This window comes from Alligator mississippiensis, chromosome 1 (assembly GCF_030867095.1).
Source record: "Alligator mississippiensis isolate rAllMis1 chromosome 1, rAllMis1, whole genome shotgun sequence".
Taxonomy (NCBI): domain Eukaryota; kingdom Metazoa; phylum Chordata; order Crocodylia; family Alligatoridae; genus Alligator; species Alligator mississippiensis.
Genome location: NC_081824.1, coordinates 272139561 through 272151411, shown reverse-complemented (window position 1 = coordinate 272151411; position 11851 = coordinate 272139561). Strand labels below are relative to the sequence as shown.

General features: G+C 42.1%; 1 long non-coding RNA gene across 1 annotated transcript in view; it reads right to left on the bottom strand.

The window, feature by feature from the left end:
• Positions 1-451: 451 nt before the first annotated feature.
• LOC109280294 (uncharacterized) overlaps positions 452-11851 on the bottom strand; it is a 49095-nt gene continuing 37695 nt past the window's right edge. The window contains exons 3-5 of the long non-coding RNA XR_002086565.2: positions 2951-3030; positions 1995-2095; positions 452-1861 (exon numbers count right to left, since the gene is read on the bottom strand). This is a non-coding gene — a long non-coding RNA (uncharacterized LOC109280294). The remainder of the gene's footprint in view (positions 1862-1994; positions 2096-2950; positions 3031-11851) is intronic.

Sequence of the window (11851 nt, the reverse complement as noted above, 5' to 3'; positions counted from 1 at the left end):
AAGGAATGTATGGACAAAACAAAGAACTGAAGAGGAGGATCAAGAAGTTAGGGGAGAGAGGAAATGGCTGGGAGGGTATGCAGCCTGACTGGCCCTTTGCCCTCCTGTCTTCCCATGCCTGTCCCACCCACTGTACTGCCAAGTGCCTCTGTGATGGTCCCCATGTTGTGCTGAGTGGATTCCTGCAATCTTTTCTGACTGCAGGTACTGCATTTTTACTTAACACTCAATTTTAATATGAGTTTTATTTTCTCCATGATGAATGAGAAAAATATTTTGTCTTGGAATTGAGTAAATATGGGTAATTCATTACAGCTAGGAGCCAATTAAATATACTGATCACTTATGTCTTTCTAGTAGTTTCTGATCACAAAACACAGTATAGCTTGGATGCTTCATTTATTTTTAGTATGCTAAATATTATATGCTATATTTTGGAGGTATGGTCAACAAGCAAAAAAACCCAAAAAGAAATCATTCCCCACTTTAAAGGAAATCAATTCCTAATGGCATATATCTACAGGTTAATTTACAATATAGAAAAGAGCTGAGATAGGAGACCTTGTGGTATGGTAAAAGATACAAAGAAGGACCATATTAATGACTTAAGATATAAAGGTTACTTTGCTATTATTTGAAGAGGAAAATCCAGTAAACCAGACTCAGACCAAAAGTTGAAGTGTTTTATTGTGTTAAAACTATTTACCTACTAGGTGCGTAAAGCCCGTTACCCCTACAAAAATGTGTTAAATTTGAAGGAACAAAACAGTACCTTTCATTTTCCTTACCTATCTGGAAGATGTGATGGAGTACACCCTTATCAAGTTCATGGATAACACCAAAGTGGGGGAATAATAGATAAGCTGCGGTAGGGTTGCTCCTTTGCAGTGCAGAGAACAGCTGAATATGTGGTATGTTGTGCTGCAGACGTGTCCGTGGCACCACATACCACATAGCTGCACTCATCTGAACACAGCCATGAGGTTTGTCAAATCCTGGATGGAACAATCCCATGCACTGGTACAGGATGGGGGCTGACTGGCTGGGCAGCAGTTCCACAGAGAAGGACCTGGGGTTTACAATGAATAATAAGCTGAATATAAGCCAACAGTGTGCCCCTGTTGCAAAAAGGCTAACAGCAGACTGGGCTGCATTAGTACGAGAATTTCCAGCAGATTGAGGGAAGTAATTATTCAGCACAGGTGAGGGCAGATCTGGAGTACTGTGTCCTGTGTTTTGGGCCCTGACTACGGAAAGGATGTGGACAAGTTGGAGAGAGTCCAGTAAGGGGCAATGAAAATTGTTTAGGGGCTAGGGGACATGACTTCTGAGGAGAGGCTGAGGGAACTGGACTATTTAGTTTAGAGAAGAGAAGACTGAGGTGGGATTTCAGAGCAGCCTTTAACTACCTGAAAGGCAATTCCAAAGAGGATGGAGTTACATTGTTCTCAGTGGTGGCAAATGACAGAACAAGGAGCAATGGTCTCAAGTTACATCAAGGAAGGTTTAGGTACGATATTAGGGAAAACTCTCATGAAGCACTGGAACAGGTTACCTACAGAGGTGGTGGAATCTCCAGGTTGGAGATCCTTAGAGGTTTCTAAGGTCCAAATCAGCAAAGTCCTCGCTGGGATGTTCTAGCTGGGGATGGTTCTGCTGAAAGCACGGGGGTGGCCTGGATGACATCCTGAGGTCCCGTCCAACCCTAATTTTCTATGATTCTGATTCTAATTACAGACACAACTGAGATAAGAAATCTTGCATGCCTGGTAAAAATCTCTTCTTCAATCAAGGTCATGCTGGCCTAGTAGTTTCACTGCTGGTGTCCTGCATGGAGCATGTGAAAACATATGTTTCAGACCTATGATAGAAAATGTGTTTTATTTCTATACCAATGAAAGGTCCTCCATGAACTTTCCTTTTATCTACCATATCTACTATATTTTTTTCTTAGTTTCCATTCATTGGCCTAAAAAGGATGGAAGAATAAATACCTTTTATCTTTTAAATTCTAGGACAACTCATCTTGGAACCCATAAGAGGAGAGGCAATTCTAGTTCTAATCCTGGTTCAAGAGGTATGTGTTGGTGAGCCACTGAAATAACAGAAATAACATAATCATATTCAACATTCTAGTGGTGGGAAGTAAGCCAAACAAGTCCTCCACACCAATATACAACTTTAGGCAGGGAAATTACACAAAAATCAGGAAGTTACTTAAAAATAAGTTTAAAGAAGCAGCCAAAAATGTAAAAAAGCCTGAAAGCAGCTGAGCAGCTCTATCATATTAGAGGCTTAGGAAAATGTATACTACAAATCAGAAAGCATACCAAATGGGCCAATAAAGTCCCTGCATGTTTTAATAGCAGAGGTAAAAAGGCCATTCAATGCAAAAAAGCATCCTTCAAAAATCAGTCCCCTAAATAAAAACAGAAAAACAAAAAACAGGAAAGCCCACATATTGTAGCAGGTCAAGTCTAAAAGTGAAATAAAGCAGGCCAAAAAGGTATATGAGAAGCGTGTGACTTGCACAAGATGTTAAAGTTAATAATAAAAAATGGTCTAAATACATCAGAAGCAGGAAGCCATCAGTGGGACCATTAGAAGACAAGGGTGTAAAAGATTCACTCAGGGATGCTAAGGTGAGAGGAAAGAAGCTAAACAAATTCTCTGCATTAGTGTTTACTGTAGAAGACACCAGGGAATTTCCCATACCAGATCAATCCTTTCTAGTAAGCTGGTCTAAAGAGTTGGACCTGGTTGAAGTAACAACAGAGGAAGTTTTAGAACAAATCAATAAACCAAATACTAATAAGTCACCAGGACCAGATGGCATTTACTTGAGAGTTCTGAAATGCTGAAATGCAAAACTGCTGGCAACAGTATGTAACTTATCATTACAAACAGCCTCTATGCTAGAGGACTGGCAGGTTGTTGACACAATGCCCACCTCCAAAAAGAGCTCCAGTGGTGATCCTGGGAACTACAGACCAGAGAGTCTCACTTCCATCCCTGGCAAGTTGGTAGAATCTATAATAAAAAATATGATCAGTAATTATATCAGGGAATATGATCTGCTGGGGGAGAGTCAACATGGTTTTTGTAAATTGACCAGTTTGTTGGAGCTCTCTGAGGATGTTAACAAGCACATGGGCAAGGGGGAATCAATTGACATAACATATTTGGACTTTCAAAAACCTTTCAACATGGCATCTTACCAAAAGCATTAAAAAGGCATTTCCATGGGATTGGAGGGAGGGTTCTTTTGTGGATTAATTGCTAGTTAAAAGATTGGAAGTAATACAATGATCTTTTCAGGATGGAGGAAGGTCAAAAGTAGGGTCCCACAGGGATCGTGCTGGGCCCAATTTTGTTCAACTTTTTTTATCAATGACTTGGAAATAGGAGTGGACAGTCAAATCTCCAAGTTTGAAGATTATACCAAATTATTCTGGGTAGTCAAGTCCCAAGCCAACAGAGTACACACAGTGGTGGGAGTCTCCCTGCCCTCCTGGACAAGCTGCCTAGGCTCTGACCATCCCAATAACCTGCCCCAGGGCCCTACTCACCTCAGCCCCCACCCCCGCCTTTGTCTCACTCCCTCACCATGGGGACCTCGATCTGCCCCCCATGCCACTTCCCCGTGAAAGATTAACCTGCTGAAGGGGGTGTGCACATATGTAAGCAAGCACGCATTCAGCCCTGCCAAATAATGTTTTCTCTCTCTGCCTATGGCTAGGACTCACCAGTTTGGAAAGCTGAAGTCTGAGGGAGGGATATGATTAGGGTGACCATACGTCCTGGTTTGTCTGGGACAGTCCTGGATTTTATAGGCTGTCCTGGCATCCCAGCCAACTGATGAAAATTGAAACAAAAGTCCCATAATTGATTGCTATAGGCAGAGGCAGGCAGGAAGGCAGGGGTGCAGGGTGGAGTCCAGAGGGGAGGTGGAGCAGTATGGTGCACCAGGCAGGCAAGTGGGCAGTCCCCACTGCTGTGACTTGCACATCTCTGACCCATTTCCATCTGAGTAGCAGCCGGAGGCAGGGATGGGCTGGGAATTGCTTAAGGTTGCCAACATGTTTTTAATCTATTCCAGGAGGTTTCTGGGACACCAAGTTGCCCAGACACACAACATGAATAGGCCTGCATGCTTGTGCATATCAGTTATGGATTAGAGTGCATAGACTTTACATCAGGAAGGCAAATGCACACTACTATCACATTAAAAAAAAAACTTCACTGAACTACTGTATACATCAGATTCAACATTTAATAGTTATTTTAATGAATGCCCTTTCATTTATCTCCCAGGAGACTCTCAGTATTCTCCTGGAGATTTATATCTAATTCCTGGAGACTCCAGGACAATCCTGGAGGGTTAGCAACCCTAGCACTGCTCCAGTCAGCCTGCCTTGCTCCTACATGGGAGCAACAGCAGTGGTGCCTCCCTGCCCACTTGCCTGGCATACCATGGCACTCTACCTTCCTGTTGGACTGTACCCCACTCCCCTGCCCACCTACCTCTGCCTGCAGCACTGCCACTGATTCAGTGTGAGGAGGACAGTGTCCAGGATTTCCTTAGAAATAATATGGTCACCCTAGATATGATAGAAGTCTATAAAATCATGAAGGGTGTGGGCCAAGTGAACAAGGATCTGTTGTTCACTAAGTCCCAAAATGCAAGAGTTCTACCTACTGAAATTAGATGACAGGTTCAAAACTAAAAAGGGAAAGTATTTTTTAACGCAATTCCCAGTTAACTTGTGGAATTCATTGCCGCAGGAGATGGTAGAAGCCGATAGCATAGTCAGGTTCCAAAAGGGCCTGGATACATTTCTGAATAATTGATCTATTAATGGCTATTGAACAGAATGGCTGGAGATCTTTCCTCTGGCATTTCTAAACTTAAAATGGTGAATGCCAGGAAGCATACTAAATAAGGGCTAGATCAGAGATCTCTAGATATATCTAGATATAACTGGCTCCGTGATCTCCCTTCATAGCATCCATACCTGCCACTGTCAGATGGACCATTGGTCTGACCCAGTGGGTGAATCTAACTGAGATGCTATGTCGCCATATTGATGAGCTAAGTCACCGTAGCTCATTGCTATGGCAATGTACCATCGGCGGGCACAAACCATGCAGCACTCGGGCTGCGGTGGGCAGCAGCTTCCGAAAAGACCTGTGTGGCATCAGGACTGCACAGTAATAGCAGTTATTGTGCAGTCTAGAGCATGTGTAGATGTGCCCAGTGTGGCTCATCTTAGTTTCTTATTCCAGATCTTGAAAAGACAAAAAGGACAAAGGGGAGCACATAAAAAGTGGAAACAGGGAGAGATCACCAAAGACGAATATACCTCCTCTGCTCGTGCTTGTAGAGAGGCAGTTAGATGGGCCAAAGCTACCATGGAGCTGAGGATGGCATCCCAAGTAAAGGACAACAAGAAATTGTTTTTTAGATATATAGGGAGTAAAAGGAAGGCCCAGGGAGGAATAGGACACCTGCTAAATGGGCAGAAACAATTGGTGATGGACAGAGGGGACAAGGCTGAACTCCTCAACGAGTTCTTTGCCTCAGTGTTCCTAAGTGAGGGGTATGACAAGTCTCTCACTGGGATTGTAGAGAGGCAGCAGCAAGGCGCCAGACTTCCATGCGTAGACCCTGAGATGTTGCAGAGTCACTTGGAAGAACTGGATGCCTTTAAGTCGGCAGGCCCGGATGAGCTCCATCCAAGGGTGCTGAAGGCACTGGCCGACATCATTGCAGAGCCACTGGCGGGAATATTCAAACGATCGTGGTGCACGGGCCAAATCCTGGAGGACTGGAAAAGGGCCAATGTGGTCCCCATTTTCAAGAAGGGGAGGAAGGAGGACCCAGGCAACTATAGGCCAGTCAGTCTCACCTCCATCCTTGGCAAAGTCTTTGAAAAATTTATCAAGGCTCACATGTGCGAGAGCCCAGCAGGACAAATTATGCTGAGGGGAAACCAGCACAGGTTTGTGGCAGGCAGATCATGCCTAACCAATCTAGTCTCTTTTTATGACCAGGTTACGAAATGCCTGGACACAGGAGGAGGGGTGGATGTCATATACTTAGACTTCAGGAAGGCCTTCGATATGGTGTCCCACCCCATACTGGTGAACAAGTTAAGAGGCTGTGACTTGGATGACTACACAGTCCGGTGGGTGGCGAATTGGCTGGAGGGTCGCACCCAGAGAGTCATGCTGGATGGGTTGGCTTTGACCTCGAAGGGTGTGGGCAGTGGGGTCCCGCAGGGCTCGGTCCTAGGACCGATACTCTTTAATGTCTTCATCAGCGACTTGGACGAGGATGTGAAATGTACTCTGTCCAAGTTTGCAGATGACACAAAGCTATGGGGAGAAGTGGACAAGCTGGAGGGCAGGGAACAGCTGCAAGCAGACCTGGACAGGTTGGACAAGTGGGCAGAAAACAACAGGATGCAGTTCAACAAGGAGAAATGCAAAGTGCTGCACCTAGGGAGGAAAAATGTCCAGCACACCTACAGCCTAGGGAATGACCTGCTGGGTGGCACGGAAGTGGAAAGGGATCTTGGAGTCCTAGTGGACTCTAAGATGAACATGAGTCGGCAGTGTGACGAAGCCATCAGAAAAGCCAATGGCACATTATCGTGCATCAGCAGATGCATGACGAATAGGTCCAAGGAGGTGATACTTCCCCTCTATCGGGCGCTAGTCAGACCGCAGTTGGAGTACTGCGTGCAATTCTGGGCACTGCAATTCAAGAGGGATGCGGATAACCTGGACAGGGTCCAGAGAAGGGCCACTCGTATGGTTAAGGGCCTGCAGACCAAGCCCTACGATGAGAGACTAGAGAAACTGGACCTTTTCAGCCTCCGCAAGAGAAGGTTGAGAGGCGACCTTGTGGCTGCCTATAAGTTCATCACGGGGGCACAGAAGGGAATTGGTGAGTATTTATTCATCAAGATGCCCCCAGGGGTTACAAGAAATAATGGCCACAAGCTAGCAGAGAGCAGATTTAGACTGGACATTAGGAAGAACTTCTTCACAGTTCGAGTGGCCAAGGTCTGGAATGGGCTCCCAAGGGAGGTGGTGCTCTCCCCTACCCTGGGGGTCTTCAAGAGGAGGTTAGCTAAGCATCTAGCTGGGGTCATCTAGACCCAGCACTCTTTCCTGCCTATGCAGGGGGTCGGACTCAATGATCTGTTGAGGTCCCTTCCGACCCTAACATCTATGAATCTATGAATCTATGAAAAGCACAGTGGTTAGTAAAGGTCACTAAATGGTTACCTAATAATTCTTCTTGATCAGGTTAACAAGATTGTAGTACAAGAATAACATCAAGATTATCAAGTAGATACAAATTTAGCCCACTACCTACTGGCACCTGCCTACCAGATCTCACGACAAGAAGTTTCCCTCCACACACGTCCCTGACAAACTTATGCTTCTGCTATGGATGCTTAACTACAGTAATAGACAGATTTTTTTTTCCAGATGTTAGCTCGAAGTATAGACATCACTTAAGCCCTGCTTATTTTCCATTTATCTGGAATTTCACTGGTGAAAAGGCTCTCTGCTGGCCCACTATACAGAGATTAGTTCCAGCCACTGGACTGGGGACTCTGATAATTGGCCAGGTTTGTTCTAGTAACTGTCCACAAGTTTTCACACATGGGAGATAATAAGCATCTAGAGCTTAGAGCCCTTTTCACATTGCAAAACATGTTTGTAAATAGCTTTAGCAGTTGATTCATTTTAAAAATAGCAATGATAAGTAGTCTCTCTCATATTTCCTTTGATTCAAAAATAACTAGCATCAGAAAAGCAAACCTCATTTATTTCTCTCTCATCCTTTTCTTTCTCTGAATGTTCAAAAGTAATGACAGATACACATAGGGATGATTTGTAATTAAATTAAATTCAGCAACAAAATGTGTGTAAAATGCATTTAATCCAAAACAATAAACAAGTACATGATTAATTGCTTGCAATGTGCCTAGCTTTGATGTGTGAAAATAAAGATGATGCAGCAGCTGAGCGCCTTGAATCAATTCAACATCCACCTGGTATAAAAGCTCATCATTTACTGCAGACTTAGCCAGCTTCCATGAAAGAATTTCCAAGATCTCTAGTAGAAATTCATCACAGTAGACACACTTTATATAGTTTTTTTTCCTCCCTTGTCACCGCTATTTAGGGCAATTCCTAGAGTAATTAGAGTAAGAAAACCCCAAATATCTATAAATCCAACAATATCGTGGGGGGAAAAAAAAACTTTGCAGAAAACATCATTAGAAATTTTAAGTGCACACTTGATAACAAAGCAATATAAATCAGCACTTGGATATTAAGATTTTTCCTTTTGTCATAATTTTCTTTGTATTTAGAAATTATATCCACTCAAAATAAAACAAAGAAACCACCATACAAAAGAAACTCATTAGTAATGGCACCTAACCCCATTCTTTGGTTTTGTTCATTCAGTCCCCTAGCACTATGCCCTGCCATAAAGCAATACAACATGCATTAAATATACCAAATATACAAAAAGATGACAAAGAACAAGATATGTAGTTTAAACAGCAATCTTTCCTTCAGTGCCTGTAAGGTATTAGACTACAGAGTAATCTTCTGTAATTTCTGTAATTTAAATTGGTAAAATATCCATCTTTAGTTCCTGTCCTAAAGTGGTATGTCATATTACTGGAAAGTCTTGAATAGCTGCAGTATTTCTTTGTTTTACCAGAAACGTGATTCCATTTAATGATGAATGATGATAACTTAGATTCTAAAGAATGTTTCTTATGGCCCTGATCCACACTTATACACATATGCATGTATGTGCACAGACATACACACAGACAGAAATGTCTTTAGTGGCTGACATATACTTCACCTCTCATTTTTTAAACTTTAATGATATGTATATTTCAAGGATGGTGGGGAAAGAAAATATTACAAATCACTTGGTATTTAGCTTCTCATGCTTCTTTTTCTTCTCTACCCTGTGTTTGCTAATGGTTTAACAGCAGCGTCAATAATATATAGCAATACTACATAGTTCACGAAGTAGCAACAGTCCTGCAAATTCACATAACACTCAAACAATATTCCTGATGTCTGCAAAATTACTTTATTGAAATTATTCAGAGATAAAAATAATAATGATAACATTTTTCAAAAGCAGAATAAAAAGAAAGAGGATTGTATGGCAACTAACAAACGTAGTATCTTACAGAAGCCCAGTCAGATGTAGGTAGTTAAATCATATTATAACCAAGAGCAACTGATATTACCAACATCTGTTTTGGTTTCTAGGAGATTGTTTCCAATGCATTTCTTATCAGATGACCACTTGAGTTTCACACTGTGCTCCACAGCTCTTTCTACAATAGAGAGCATTCTGAACAAATGCTTATAAGTTGTCATTGATTGTTTCAAATGTTCTGTACTCAGCAATTCAAAGAATGATTTTCTAGCTTTTCAAACTGTAAGTGAGCCTAGTGTGCCAAATATGGCTCTGAAGATAAAGTTATTTGTAAATATAAAGGAATCTGTAAATGCAGAAGTTGCTTAACAGTTTATGTAGCCTGTATAAATCTTATGTAGCAAGCCAGTGGTTATTCCTGGAGAGGAAGAAAATAATTTAACAAAGTTTTCTTTGTTTGCTGCATTCAAATGTCAAAATAAAGATTTAACAGCCACAGTTATAATGAAGTTCTGAATTTTAACAATACATCAGGCTTGGTCTATGGTACCTATATGTTTGTTTTCTAACAAAGAAACAATGAGGCAGAGGTGTCCAAAAGAGCGGGGGGGGGGGAGGGGGAAGTTGTGTGTGCGTGTGCGATGGGGGGAGGGAGAATTGGTTTGGGGTTTTTTTATAGTGTGTACAGTATATCAATGCTGATGCAATGGCAAGAAATCAGTGTTCAAACTGATTAAGACCAGACAGTAGACCACAGTAAATCATACATTTGAAAAAAGAAACTCTAGAAAATAAGGGAAACTATCAAAAGAGAGAGACCAACTACAGTGTTTCATTACTGTAACCTAAACCTTCTCACAAAGCATTTAGGGTGCAGACAGAAGTGCAGCTCCCTGCTGTAACTCAGAACAATTTGCAGGGATCTTTCTGAGTTACAAGGATCCTCCGGACCAAACCAAAGCTCAGTGTTGGTTCGGGGGGGGGGGGGGCGGATCTAGCTGCTAGCTTTGAGACTACTGCTAGTTTCCTCTAGCAATGGCCCTTCCTACTTCCCAGCTAACCCTGTTTCAGAATGGGAGGGGGGGAAGGGAGAAGAGGAAGCCTATTCAAGGGGTTCCCCAGCCAGTGCTTAAGGGTGGGTTGGGTGATTTGGATTCCTACCCACCTTAGGGGGCTCCAACACACCCACCTCACCCTCCAGTGGGGGACGAACTCCCCCCCCCCCCAACCAAATCCCCTCTAATCATAGCGGGAGGGAGGAAAAAAACAGATTTGGAAGGTTAGAATAAGCAAGGTTTGGAATACAGGTCAGGAGTGAATTTTTAACTGCTAAGCATGTGTGCATGTGCACATATCAGTTAATGTCTCTGAACTTTATTTTTCATATTTGTAAAACGAGATTGGTATTTACTTGCATAAAACACTTCGAGTTCTTAGAGATGAGGGGAAGTACTGTGAAGCACTTTGAAGGACACAGGGTTTTAAAGAAAGTGATCACATGATTTTTTTTTTCTTCCCCTATTTCATAAGTTAATTTATATAAAGGACAGAACCTTCATAAGGGGAAATGGAAAGCTCTCAATTACTTGTGTCCTGTATGGTACAATAATGGTATAATAACAGTAATGCTACATAGTGTAATAAAATCTCACAGAAGAGGGTTTTGAGTGAAGAAATGTTCATAAAGTTTGCAAACCTAGCCAATCCCTGGGAATCCACAGAGGATGGACTATCCATATTTGGGGCATCGTACCTCTGCATCAATTTTTGAGCCTGCTGCTCCCCGTGCCAGGGGAGCCTTGATATAAGATAACCTGAGGCTATTGGATATTTTTGGATCAGTTACCATGAAGACAGTTGTGTGCATTGCCCAGTATGTAGTCTCTTTTTTTTTTTTTTTTGTATTCTCTCTTTACTAAAAAGAAAAACAACTGATTCAAAGAACTGGAGAAGACAGTGTTACAGGGGCATGGATAAGCTCATCTCTCTATGCAGAAGAGTGAGATGCATTTGGAAGATGGAGGGAGACACAACCCAGGCTATTAATATTTTGCTCATTAATTTAGTGCATTTCCCTCCAGGTTGGGATGAATTCCTTCCTTCTTTCCTTAATTTATCTAACACAAGTTCATTTTTCCTTCATTTATCAATGAACAACATGAGCTCAGGGCTTTATTGAAAATGATTAAACAATGCTTCCCCAACTTATTGCTTTAAGCTACAGGACATAATAGATGATGCTTTTATTAGGGAATTAACTGAAAGGGTCACAATACCAAACCATTTCCTGGAGAATTAAACAATAATGTCTAAGAGGACTGTAATTTTGATATTAGTTCTGCTCTTCCCCTGGTGTGAAGTAACCAGTTTTGAAAGGTCCAGTTTGATTTCATACGAGGCCTCCAGATTCCTACCATGTGAAACATTGTGATGGTGCCTTTCCCACTCTTGTTTTTCTCTACTGAGTTGTTCTACTTCTTTATTTCAAATCTGGCACTGATCAGGGCTTTCAGGACACCACACCTGTATTACACTCCCACATGTGTGGTGGTTGTCTAAGAATATGCTTTAGAGGACTTATTAATATAAACATGTTTACTTTGTTTCTTTCCAGGGCTACTGAACACTGTTCAC